The sequence below is a fragment of the Pipistrellus hanaki genome (genome assembly GCF_964339955.1).
Source record: "Pipistrellus hanaki genome assembly, chromosome: 3".
Classification (NCBI taxonomy): Eukaryota; Metazoa; Chordata; class Mammalia; order Chiroptera; family Vespertilionidae; genus Pipistrellus; species Pipistrellus hanaki.
The window spans coordinates 162940819-162955169 of record NC_140505.1 but is presented as its reverse complement, the minus strand read 5'-3'; the positions used below and the strand labels follow the sequence as shown (position 1 = coordinate 162955169).

The 14351-nt window shown below is 37.4% G+C and overlaps 1 protein-coding gene across 1 annotated transcript in view; it reads left to right on the top strand.

Moving 5' to 3' along the window:
* Positions 1-14351, top strand: part of PIK3C2G (phosphatidylinositol-4-phosphate 3-kinase catalytic subunit type 2 gamma) — a gene marked incomplete at its 3' end in the record, with an annotated part of 306003 nt that overhangs the window by 34179 nt on the left and 257473 nt on the right. The window lies entirely within an intron of this gene.

Here is a 14351-nt window from a genome sequence, read left to right as displayed (position 1 = left end):
TCTCTGGCTTCTACAATCCAGGGTGCACTTGTCAAGGTTTCCCTTGCTCTCTATCTGGCCATGAGAGACTCTCAAGGGACATTTCTCTGTCTGTCTTGTTCCTCCCAGTCATGGTCTCAGGGGAAAAGCATGTGATTGTGTGTTGGAACAGCTGCTTCAACACTGGGCTCCCTATCTTTCTTGGGCTCACTCTGGGAGGACCCTTTATTTTGTGAGGATTGCATCTTTCTGCCTTTCCCTTTGGGCATGCCTTTTGCATCCCCAGTACTGGTTTGAGTTGCTATAGATCCTAAGCCAGATAATGGATCTTTTTAATTGGAAAAACTTCTTATTAACATAGAAAAATGTTATTAAAGAGCTCTCATGTTGTTATAGTAGTCATTAAGGTTGTCTTGTTAAGATGAAAGGACAGAAATTAACACAAAAATCAGAGTCCACTCAGACCTCTTTCTATTTGCCTCCAGACATTTTCAAATACTGTAAAATATCAGGACATTGGAAGTACAAATGTCCTACACTTTAGAAGAAGAAAATTGAAAGAAAAATAATGGTGGGATTTTACCAAAAGACCACCTGAACCTTTTATGTCCTGAGAGCTGAGCTTAGTAATTGGCAGGCTGGAAGCTTCAAAATATTGCCAGACAGAAACGTGGTCTGAACTCCATTTATGGCTGGGGATCCACCAAACGGCTGCCATCCCTCAAGGAAAGTATAATCTAAAATTACAATGACTGTTATGAGGTATTTGCCAATTAGAAAAATGGGCTAAAGAAAAGGGACACTGACTGGGTTAAAAGAAGGATGTAGTGCAGTACTTACATAGGCTGAATGGGCCAACCTTACATATAGTATTTACATAATCCTGTTGGTCCCAAAAATTAAAGGTCCCCAAACAACTCTGCTCTATTACCAGAATGAGGAGAAATTCATAAGACTGGAAAAGGAGATTGCAATAAGAAACCTGAGCAGGAATCGCTAAGACAATAGTAAGGCTGGTTACATTGAGTTAAAATTGATACCAGGGATGGGTCCCTTGGCTTGACCCCTCACTGGAGGCGCAAAAGCCTTTTTACTCCAGAGTGGGCCAAATGGTCAGGAGATAGACAAGAGTGATTTCCAGGACTCTTTGATATGAGAATCCAAACACTGTGATACCAAAACCCATTGGTGAAGCCCTGACTCAGGCTACAATTGAGTTTAAAGAATATGGAAATGTAAGGATTGATGATAAGATTATAAGCATTGGAATGTCTAAATTCTCTGCTTGTAGGACTTTCATTCAGCCAGATTTCAAGCAGTTTCAAATAATTGTTGCTCTATGTCTGTTGGAAGATGCAAGTACTGCATTTACTGGAAGTCCTCATTTTTTTTTTTTTGTTGTTAATTCTAAACCTAGGATATTTTTTCCATTGGTTTTTAGAAAGAGTGGAAGTGGGAGAGGAGGGAGGGCAAGAGAGAGAGAGATAAAGAGAGAGAGAGAGAGAGAGAGAGAGAGAGAGAGAGAGAGAAAGAGAGAGAGACATTGATATGAGAGAGACACGTTGATTGGTTGCCTCCCTCATGCACTCCAACGGGGGCCAGGGATCAACCTGTACCCTAGGTACATGCTCTTGACCAAATATTGAACCCACAACCCTTTGATGCAGTGGTCAACACTAACTGCTGAGCCACTTTCCACAATAGCTAATAATTCAGGCACCCCCTTCACTGAGAAAATCATATGAATCTTCAAGACTGCGGGGGCGTGACACGGCCGGGGATCTCCCTTCTCCGTGACCAGCACGGAAAGAGAGATGAAATTGGTTGTTCCTAGAGGCAGCCAGGGATTGAGAAATAAAGAAATGAAGAGAGTCGATGCAGAAATAGGTTTAAGCTGGGCCCAGGTGGGTCACAGACCTCCTCTGCTGGAGAGACTGACAACCCCTGAGCCACACAGCACACTATTTATTCTCCAATACACAAAGGGGGATGAGGGTTCACAGGAAAAACAAGGAGCCTGGGAGGGGCCAGGTCCCACCCACTCCTTCCTGCCTGACAAACACAGGCCAGGAACTAAGAACATCTCTGCTCTCCCAGGGCAGGAAGGTAACTGACACGATTCTGTCAATATCCCAGGCTCAGTCAACAACAATCTAAACAATGTCCAGGTATTTTCCAGGGGGCACCCTACAAAGACAGCCCTATAAACTTCTTAGAATTATCACTGACCCATTACCCTCAGTTATCAGGCAAGGTCAGGAGAACTAATGGGAAAAATGAATTCAAGCAGAACAAGTTTAATTACACAGGACTGAATGAACTGATAGAAGGGTTACAATTTTATGGCTTTTTATTTGAAATATTACTGATTTTTAAGTCTTTTGTTTTACTGATATAAGGAATTTTTTTTTCTTCCTCTTAACTCACATGTGACTTAGAGCAATTTGCTAAATTACACCTTTGTAACGAGTATTGAAACATTTTTTTTTTTTCTTTCTAATTGATCCCTCCAAATTTTGGAAATTCTCAACAAGTAAGTACTTTTGTTTTCATGGGAATATGTTTGTTTCTAAAAGTTCAATAAGAATATGTTCTCTTTACTACAGGGTACAATAGAAACTACCTCTATTACAAGGCTTTTTGATTGGAATGCCATATTCATGGGAGACATGCACAAACTCAGATATTTCTTAAGAAATTAAGATTGATTATGGAAGCCAGTAAAAATCCCTTGGTCTGGTGGGAGAATGGGGGCAGCCTGGTACATTGCTTACACATTTCTCAATAGTTTTTTTCAGGTAAGGATAGAAGATTTCTTACTGAAAGATGTAAAGAAACTCAGGGTACATTGGGGACCTCAAAAAGAGAGGAATTAACCCCAACCTATAAGTATTACAGGTGAAGTCTGATGACAAGTATGTGGCTTATCTTTTTCTGGCCTTGAACGGCCTTTTTTAAGTTCAATCTGGGCCAGCAGCCCTTGAATGATGGATGAACAGATTACTCAGACACAGTTTGACCTTGAAAGAGAAGGCTAAGAGGCTCCTGGCTTTAGCAGCCAGGGCAGCTTCTATTGCCTGCCATGTTAGGCCTTTATTAAAATTTTTATCTTTAGCCAAAACCGGTTTGGCTCAATGGATAGAGCGTCAGCCTGCTGACTGAAGGGTCCCAGGTTCGATTCTGGTCAAGGGCATGTACCTGGGTTGGGGGCACATCCCCAGTAGGAGGTGTGTAAGAGGCAGCTTATCGATAATTCTCTCTCATCGATGTTTCTAACTCTCTATCCATCTCCTTTCCTCTCTGTAAAAAATCAATAAAAATATTTTTAAAAAAATTTTATCTTTAGATTAGAGGCCCAGCGCGTGAAATTTGTGCACTTGGGGGGCAGGGGGTCCTTCAGCCCAGCCTGTGCCCTCTTGCAGTCCAGGAGCCCTCAGAGGATGGCAGACCGATGGCTTGGGTCCACTTCCCATAGCCCTAAGCTGGCAGTCTGACATCCTTAGCACTACCACACAGGCAGGAGAGGCTCCTGTCACCACCCCTGCACTTGCCAGCTGTGAGCCCAGCTTCTGGCTGAGCAGCACTCCCCCTGTGGGAACTCACTGACCACCAGGGGGCAGCTTCTGCATTGAGCAGGATCAGGTCAAAACCAACTCTCCGACATCCCCCGAGGGGTCCCAGATTGAGAGCACAGACCAGGCCATGGGACCCCACCTGTGCACGATTGGGGCTGAGGAGAGATGGGGGAGGTTGGCCAGCCATGGAGGGCTCCAGGGTATGTCCAGCCCATCTCACTCAGTCCCAATCAGCTGGACCCCAGCAGCAAGCTAACAAACCAGTCGAAGCATCTGCTCCCTGGTGGTAAGTGCACATCATAACAACTGGTTGACCAGTTGATCGTCTGCCCCCTAGTGGTCAGTGCACATCATAGTGAGCAGTTGAGTGGCCTTAGCATATCATTAGCATATTATGTTTTGATTGGTTGAATGGAAGACTGGACAACTGAACACTTAGCATATTAGGCTTTTATTTTATAGGATACAATAAGTAGGGTGAGTAATCTTGGGAAGACACATGTGTTTACATTGTCCTCTAGGCAATGGCATCCAGAGATTAATCATAAGGATTCCAGTAAACACCTAGGGGTCTGCGTATACACTGGCTTACTTGGAAAGGTCAAGGAATAATTAGAAGCGCCAGTTTCGAGAATCCCCCAAGTCTCCTCTAAGACAGAATTCCAATAAACAGGGCAAGGGGCCTTCCACACACATCCCTTTATCAGAATGTCCTCCAAGCTTTCCAACCAAATCTATTGTGCTCCCCAACAAATCTGAAGATTCCGTATGAAAAATTCCAGTAAAGCATATTTAGAAAGTCCTATGTGGTTAATTACTATTCTTGCTGGATTTACACAAATAATCAGGTCTAATTTTAGAAACTAAATTTGTTTTGCAAATAAATGTCTTAATTTTGTTATCTTTGGAAGAGGTAGGGGTAATTTTAGAGAAAAAAAAATATATCAATAGAAACTATAATATACATTTGTGGACATTAGGGTCTAGTGCTGTTCATGGTCTTTTGAGTTGTTGTGTTTGTTTTTTCCCACCTACTAACTGGACCAGATCTTGATTTTTTTAGTTTTCTTAAATATGTAGCTGCAACCCTCTTAACTAGCATTTTCATTATCCCATCCGATGGCTAGGGATCATTGAGAACTATCAGTAAAACTTCCCTTTTCAAGGCCATGCAAACTAAAGTGGGACAACTTGATGTAGACTTCAGAGAAATCACCACAAGAGCTCATATATGGAAATCTTCATGCCATTGCTCTTCCCTGCAGGCCTGGTCCCTCCTAAATTGCTCTCCCCTGCTGGCCATCTTGTGACCACATGAGAGCAGCCATCTTGCTTGTTGGAGTGATGGTCAATTTGCATATTACTCTTTTATTAGATAGGATATATATATATATATATATATATATATATATATATAATAATTTATTTTCTCTTTCAAAAAAATATGTTCCTTTTCACCCTCAATAAAACTCTCAGAAGCATGTGATTACCCTATATCTCCATAAGAGAGAATTGGACACTTTCCCTACTCCTTGGAGATGGACATATTTTATGGGCTATATTCTGTTGTGTCAGTTCAGATGCTTCTGGAGTTGCTTTAAAGGTCAAACACACCTTGGCTTTTAAATATCAATATACTCCCTTTAAAAAACATAGTATGCTTTTGTTCTAGTCACAGACAGATCTATGAACAAATAACCATAACCAAAGATCTAATCTAGGCAGGATTTCTATGCTTCCAGACGAACCTTTTATATTTACTGGTCTCTTTGCTCAGCACATTTTTGCTTTCCTTCAATTTAATGGTTCTACTTTGAAACTAGCTGAAATTATTAGTTTAGGTAGGAAATCATTGACCTTAATCTAACCTTTGAAACTGGAATGTATCCCAATAACTGAGAAGTTTTAATACAGGCACTTGAGGACACCAGAGGCCCATTTACTGCTACGGCTGCTTTTTTAAAGTCACCAGTTATAACCAGCCCAAGTATATCTTGTTGCAGAACTTTGCACAACGAGATAACGAGATGTAGACACATTCTGAGTTTTTCCAATGTTCTGTTTTGTTTTTTCCAAACAGTTCAGAGGTTACATGTTCTTTTGGCAAGAAGTCTACCTTTCTGAGGATTACAAGTGACAGTCTTACCAAGTGTTTATCATGGAGTAATGAGGATTACTGGCTTTCTATCCTGCAATATCTGGGCTACTGATAACCAATACCCAATTATGGGACCAATGCCTCATTTTTTGTGTGTGGTAGAGTCCATATCTAATAACCAAATTATGATTTACTTCAGATTAAGATGCTATTAGAATGAAACAGAGAATCTAAAATCCAGCATTTCAAATAAGATAGAAATGTATGTGTCCTTAAATAGTTCAGGGCTAAATGATTCCCTTAGCAGAGTGTCCTACCATTCTCAATGTGTGACTCTGACTCTGGATCCAGGGAAGTTCTTTAATCTTTGCTGTCACACCATGATCAGAATGAGGGCAAGGTGCCAGGATATTGTATGCTCTACCCTTGTAAGGACAAACCAGAAGTACCAAATATAACATCTTTTTAAATGATATTACCTAGAACCTGGTCACTCTCAATAAGGGGGCTGAGAAAGACAGTCTTTAATTAGCTAGATTGGCGACCAGTTGAAAATCTACTTGGAAAGAGGTTAAGAACAGATATTGGGGAACATCTTGCAGTCTGATACACTTGTTCAGAAACAAATCTGAATATTGGAACAGGAAAGATTTAATAAAGAGAATAACGTATTTTCAAAACAATAAAAGGACCGATGTGGTGGGCTTTAAATAAGAACAGTATGCTACAGAACTGACACGTCCTCACTGGAACCATTGAGTACAGACATTCCACTTTCAAAGCAATCCCCAAATCGGAAAGCTGGGAATTAGCTGTCACCACTACTTTTGACACAGCTGCCTCTCAATGCCAAGGGAAGTGCAGAACAAGCACTACACTAGAGTATTGCTTTAGAAACTGAGCTCTTGCTTGTCAATAGAAAAATAAATCCACAGCAACACAGATATTCCTTGCTTCCGCCTTCTAAAATGTGTGCACATACATTTTAATGGTAGAAGCTAATTCTCATCCTGACTCTTTGGAAGTGTCACTTTAATCTTTTCAGACTCTATAGCCAGAAATGTACACAAAGAAGAAGATTGGCAAGGTGTTAACTGAGTCAATTCATGGCATTCTCCAAGGCTGCTAATGAATAACAGATACCCTAACAGAGCAGATGTTGTTAAAGCAGCATTTATTCCCACTGAATGCTCTTGAATAAACTTTTCATTTGTTTTTAATCTTTAGTAATTGAATGACCATTTTAAATAAAATCATTTGTTTTTAATCTTTAGTAACTGATTGTATTAATTTCACAAAAATCTCAAGAAACTCAATTTGTATAAGATTGAAGAATATCAATATTAAGTTCTTGCTCCTTTATACTAGATTTTAAACAAATACAATTTTTGAATGTGCTATCTTTATAAAGACTTCATATACTATTGATTCATTTTTCCCTCCTGTCAAGCTAAAGTGAATAACAGAGCAAGCAATTTATGTTTAATATGCTAGGTGCACTGGTTAATAATAGCAGATTTTGTAATCAAAGAAAACACTGTTATTCCAAGAGAAACATCTAAAGTGCTTTATTCAAAGCAATGTCCTTCAATAGCTACACATTTCCCCCATCTTTCAGGTAATTTATGCATACCGTCTCAATAGAACTTATTTTGTTTTGTGGCAAACCATTCAGAGACCCAATTTTCCATTCCTTCGTACGTTTTGCAGTGCTGCTCAGAAAGTGCAATTGGAATAAGTGGTAATCTGAGGGAGCAAGGTCTGGTGAATATAGCGGGTGGGTTAATACTTCCCAGGCAAGACCTTTAATGTATCTTTAACTGGTTTTGAAGTGTGTGATGGTGCGTATTCATTAAGCAAAATTACTTTGCCATGTTTTCTGGCACATTCTGGTTGCTTCACAATCAGAGTGTGGTCAAACTGATTATTTCTTGTCGGTAGCCATCAGTATTAACCTGGATTTAGAAGCTCATAATACACCACATCTTCCTGATCCCACCAAAAGCAGAGCATTGTTTTCTTTCCAAAGTGATTTGGCCTTGCAGTCAATGTTAATGGTTGACCTGGATCAACTCATGATTTTGTGCATTTGTAATTCTCAAAATAAATCCACTTTTCATCCCAATCACAATTTGATGCAAAAAAGACTTTCTTTCATGCCATTGAAGCAACACTTTACTGATTGTCTTAAGTTCAGTTGATGTGGCACCCATTTTTCTTCCTTTAAAATATTTCCCATTGCTTGTAAACAATCGGAAATTGTGTGCTGAGCAACGTTTAATCTTTCTGCTAGTTGTTTTTGAGTTTGACATCCATATTCATCCAATAATGCTTGTAATTGTTGGTCTTCAAACTTTTTTTGGTTGACCATGTGTACTGGTTAATAATGCAGATTTTTTTCAAAAGATGGGGTAACACATACATTGATATATATGTTCTTTGTCTTTCACATTGAAATCATCACTTTTAAAGCATTTAAACCAGTGTTCACAAGTATCGTGAGATGGAGCATGTTCACCATAAGGTTTCCGAAGTATTCAGCAGCACTTTTCTTCAAAACAATGGATTAAAACTTCCCATAAATGCTCTTTTTTTGGCACGAAATTTGACATTTTTAAGTGTAAAAATATCTATGATGTTAACACCTTCAGCAAATTTGGCATATGAAGTTTTGAAGCTTGATGTCAATACAACAAAACAGCATACATATCAAATTGCATATATATCAACGTAAGTGTAATCCCATCTTTTGGGGGGGGGGGGAGAATCCGCATTATTAACCAGTACACCTAGTAAGCACCAATGCATCTAGCACTTCCTTTCAAAATAACTCGATCAAGATATTTTCTTTTATTTGCCAGTTTCCTAATATTTTACATTGGAATACACAAACAACTTTATCGTACCTACAACTTTCTTCATTTGTTTTTCAAGGAGATACCGACTGGTTCAGATGGCTATGCTAGGCAACAGGGCGAGGGGTAGGAAGCCACCTCCATGGTAGCAGGACTTTGCCAGTCTTGTTCACCACTCTATTCCCATCCCCAGGCAGCTGCTAAGCACCCAGGAGACACTCTAGACTAGAGGAATGCTTGGCTTCATCAGTGATGTCCCACTTTCAAAGTGTTTATACAAATAATAATGAGAGAGCATGAAGGTTAGGAAAATGTTGGGCATATATAAAGCATGCATGTAGCCAGTCTGGAGGTTCTGGATCATAACTTTTTGTATTCCATTTGAAAGACGATTATTCAATTCTATCATGTTGGCAAGGTTACTGTGGAAGAATCTCTTCAAGGTCTGAGGCAAGACAACAGCCTGACTCATCTTCAGCAGCACTTCACCAAGACAACAAACTACCCACATTTACATTCTACTTAACCGTGTACATTTTTTCTCCTTGTTGCTATTTTTTAAGTATGATTAGATGATAAAAATTATTTTTACCTTGAAATTGACTAGGGTCCTGAGGCTGAACAAACAAAATTAGCAATTTCTTAAGCTGGATAAAAAAAAAAATCCTAATTAAATAAAGAAAATAATGTGAAAGTGAAACTAATAGGCTAGAGCAGTGTTTACAAGGGCTCAGCTCTTTGGTGAATTGAAATCACTGTTTCCACCTTCCTGATCCACTTCCACATTCAAATGCATGATGACATGAGCAAGTATTCCAGGAGAAGGATTCTCTCTTTAGCTGCTTTAAAATATATATATTTCTTTTGCATTATATTGCTGTTCAGTCTATTTTGGCACAACATCTGTTTCTCACAGAGAAGCTACTTCATTGTTGCATTTTTGGCTTGAATCCTTATTCATTATGCAAACTCCTTTTTTTCCATACACCCCTCCGGTGTTTGATGAAAAATAGGTTTCCAAACATGCCAAACCTGCCAAACAGGAATATAAGCTTCCAGTGGAAGCATAATGTTCCCTGAAATAGAAGTGTTTTAGCTTGTATATTTCACTCTTGAAAAGAAACGAGATTATGTTTCATTTCTGGAAGACTTATACTTCAGGTAAGAAACTGCAACAAACTTCTTATACTTCACCAAATATGTAGGAGAATATTTTAATCCAAGTGCATTCTTGTAGCAACGTAGCTAATGATATTGTGAAACTTAGGTGGTTACATGCGTTTAAAATCCGAGTCATTTGTTCTCCAGAAGATAGACCTTTTCTAGACGTACAGATTATGCCGGGGTTATTCCTTCTCTCGCTTCCCCTTCTTTTCCCTCCCTCTCTCTCTTCCTCTCTCTCCCTCTCTCTCTCTCCCTCTCTCTTTAAGGCTGACTTCACAGTTTGCATGGATACCAGATCGTTTGTATCATCTCCTAAGGACTCACTTTCACGTTTCTCAGAGTCTTGAGACAATTTCAGTCATGTCCGCTGGTTGATGTTTTTCTCTGTGCACGTTTTCCTCCGTCTTGAAGAAATAATGCAGGTCGTCTATAGGCTGTATGGCGATGGCCACTCCAAAAGGAAATTCTTTTTAAGTGAAGGGTGGATATTCCTAACATATGGGCTTTCAGCTGATGAGAGCTCCTGCTGGGAAAAGCAGCTGTTTTCTCTCTGTTCTTTCACTTCATGCTGGTCTCCTCCTGCCCTGCCCTGTCTGTCTGCCTCTGTATTGGCAGCTCGCTGAAGGCCACACTGTAATCCGGTGTGTGTCCCCAATCGCCCCCTTCTTACCTGGCAAACAATTAGATAACTGATACTTAGGATTGAAGATAGAAATGATACACCCACTTTTAAAAAATAATGATCATGTGTAACCGTGTACAGTGTTAAACTTTTAAAATGCATTATCGAATGTAATATTGTAGACAGGTAACAGATTTAGAGAGGTTAAAAAATTCATGTCACGTATTTTATGAATAATGTCCCCTATGTCTTTAAAACGTCATTAAGAGCCCGGATTTGAATCAAGATGTTGGAACTCAAGGCCTCTTTCCCTGAAATGCTGATCACATTCCATATATGTTTACCTATCACCTGGGGCATGGAAAAAGCAGTTTGTGAATGAATCATGAGAAAATAGTACCGTGATTGAGCTGGTAAATGAATAAAATCAAGACAACTTCATCCAGCTCCTATAGAAAAGGCTCGTATTATGTAGATGAGTTAACTGATTCATTGAATCAACAGACTCACATGTTACCAGTGTGAGCCTCCAGGCCATAATTTCAAGATTTTTCTCTCAGAGCATAACCATCATTGTCCTGAGGAAGCCCTCTTCAATGGGTGAAAAGCAGAATACAATTCCCTTGGAGCTTAGAAAGAAAAGGGATACACTAGTCATTTCCTACCCAGAAAGGTATTTGCATTGTATTTCTAAATAAGTAATTACTTTTCCCCCAAATTTATGATCTGATGAAATGACACAGATAATCATAGCAAACAGTAGATTCTTATAATTATTTATGCACAAATTAACTTGCACAGTTATTAAATCTTATTAATAATTCTTTTATAATAAAAATTTAGATTTTAAGGTTGTTGTTTATTTCAATCCACTCTTCCATTGATGGGTACTTGGGTTGCTTCTATATCTTGGCTATTGTAAATAATGCCACAATTAAAATAGAGGTGCATATATATTCTTTCAAATTAGTGTTTTGGGTTTCTTCAGATATATACCCACAAGTAGAATGGCTGGGTCATAAGGCAGTTCCATTCTAAATTTTTCCAGGAATCTCCATACTGTTTTCAATAGTGGATGTACCAATCTGCCTTCCCATCATTAGTTCAAAGGGTTCCCTTCTCCCCACATCATCACCAACATTTGTTGTTTCTTGATTTATTGATACCATTCTGACAGGTATGTGGTGGTATCTCATTGTGATTTTAATTTGCTTCTCTCTGATGATCAGTGATGCAGAGCATTTTTTCATTTGTCTATTGGCCATCTGTGTATCCTATTTGGAGAAGTGTCTCTTCAGATCCTTTGCCCAGTTTGTAATTGGATTTATTTTTCTGTGTTGAGTTTTATGAGTTCTTTATAAATGTTGGATATCATCTCCTTACCAGATGTATCATTGGTGAATATATTCTCCTATTTAGTATTTATGGTTTTCTTTTCTGTGCAAAAACTTTTCAGTTTGATGTAGTCCCATTTGTTTATCTTTTCTTTTGTTTCTCTTGCCCAAAGAAATATATATAAAAAAATATTGCTAAGAGAAATGTCAGATAGCCTGTTTTCTTTCATGAGTTTTATGATTTTTGAGCTTTCATTTAAGTCTTCAATCAATTTTGAGTGTGTTATTGTATATGATATAAAAAGGTGTTCTAGTTTCATTTTTTTCATGTATTTGTCCAATTTTTCAACACCATTTATCAAATAGACTGCTTTTTCTTTTTCCCCTTTAAGTCTGATGTTAGGTCTGGGTTTGTGATAACATGGCCTTTTCTATGTGGAGGTATGTTCCCTCTTTGCTAAGAATCCTTATCATAAAATTGCTGCTGGATTTTGTCAATGTTTTTTTCTGCATCTATTGATATGATAATATGATTTTTTTTTTTCATTTTGGTATATCACATTAATTGATTTGAAGATATATCACCCTTGAATCCCAGGAATAAATCCCACTTGATAATGGTATATGAATTTTTTAATGCATTGCTGAATTTGGTTTGCCAATATTTTGTTGAGGGTTTTTGCATCAGAGATATTCATTAGTGATATTTCATCAAGGACATGTTTTCTTTGTAGTGCCTTTATCTCATTTTGGAACCAGGATAATGCTGGCTTTATAAAATGAGCTAGAGAGTCTTTCCTTCTCTTTGAATTTTTTTGAAATAGTTTGAGAAGGGTAGGTGTTAGTTCTTTGATTGCTTGGTAAAGTTCACCTATGAAGCATCCAGGCCAGGACTTTTGTTTATTGGGAGTTTTCTAATTACCACTCTGATTTTGTTGGTTGCAATTGGTTTGTTTCTTTTTAATTCGGTTTTGGAAAATTGTATGTTTCTAGAAATTTATCCATTTTGTCTGCATTGTCCAATTTGTTGGCATATAGTTGTTAGTCGTATTTTCTTACAATCCTTTGTATTACTGCGGTATCAGTTGTTGCTTCTTTTTGTAGCATTGCTTTCTCAATCATAGGTAAAAATGTTATAGCATATTCCATTTCCCTTTCCTCTTGTAAGATAGAAAACTTAGCATGCCTTTTAGTTTTAGTTGAACTAGTCCCTGTTTTTTTCACCTGGCTTATTAATAAGGAATGATTTTGAAATTATTATGTTTGAAATTATATTTGTAATAATTATTTAGACTAAGTCAATGCTATCTGATCTTTAAATGATTGATCTTGGTTTCCTATTCTTAAAATCCTATTTTGATTAAAATGTTATCAACATTTTTTATCAGAAGAGTATACAGAAATTTCTGAGCAGTTACATACATGCAAAATATTTTTTAGCTGATATCACTAATATATGGCAAATGAATACATGGTATAAAATATACTTACCTTCAAAACTATGTATTTATTTTTCCCTAGGGACAATTAGTATTTAAAGGTAAAGCCTATATTCAGGTTAACTTTGATTTCTTTTTCTTTGTCCTCCCCATCCCTCTTTCTTTTTGATAGGTAAATGTTTTATTATTGATGTACTAAAATTTAACTATTTTTCCTGGTTGCATGCATGTATATGTTGGTTATATATGCATATTCATATTTATTTAGTTCATATTTAATTTTTTTGTTATCTTCAATGTTACCTCTTTTCATTTGTTATGATTATATTTAGGATTTCAATAGTAGAATGCCAGATTTTTTTTTTTTTCTGACTGCTGCAATTGCAATAGTGCCACTCATTCATTTCTATCGTGGTTTCATTTTTTTCAGTGCTAGTAGAGTGCTTCTCAATGCTATTTCAAATCTTAGTTTTGTATGTCAATTCTGCTTTTAATGAAAATTTTAATGTTAGTGAATTTTTTGTTTCTTTACATATCAATATCTCATTAAGCTCCATTTTTATTAATAAATCTCTCAACCAATTTCTTCTATACCTTTACTCTTCATTTTATTATTTTAGTTTCTATTTTATCTTTCTACTTTATGTAATAGAATAGTTTTTTAATGTTATAGGAAACAGTTAATCTTTATCACATTTACTTAGCATGTTTTTCAAAACTAATTTCTCCTCTTTTGTTTCAACTGTTAGTCATTTCAGTTCTTGCAGAATATTTCAACATGTGTTACTATTTTTTTTAATTACTCATTCTGTAGGAATGAAAGTTGTCTCCACTGATTACTCATAAATAATGTCTGTAGCTTCATCTGACTACCTTCATTGTTTACCTGGTTGCTGTTAGAACAGATTTCTCATTTTCACTTAGACAGTGAATATAAACAGACTTAGTGTAATTAATTACTGGTCACTACCAGTCACTTAATTTCTCTAAATTTTGGACTTCATTTATCTTGCTGTTGTTTTCTGTTTGACTACTCTGAGAAGGTAAGCATATTTCTAGGTGATTCTAATTAACATATAGTTCTGCTTTTGCCAGAAGTGGTCAACCTTTGCATTGTCTCATGGTATATTATCTCACATTCTCAAATGAAGCAAGTCAAATGCTTAGTCACTGTGGATTCTGTATATTTTTCATTCAAGCACATTGTAGTCTTAGAAAGAATGAAGGTAGAGGAATGGTAAAGAGGCTCTGGCTGCCAATGAAAGGTGTTGCAATGCATCAGAGA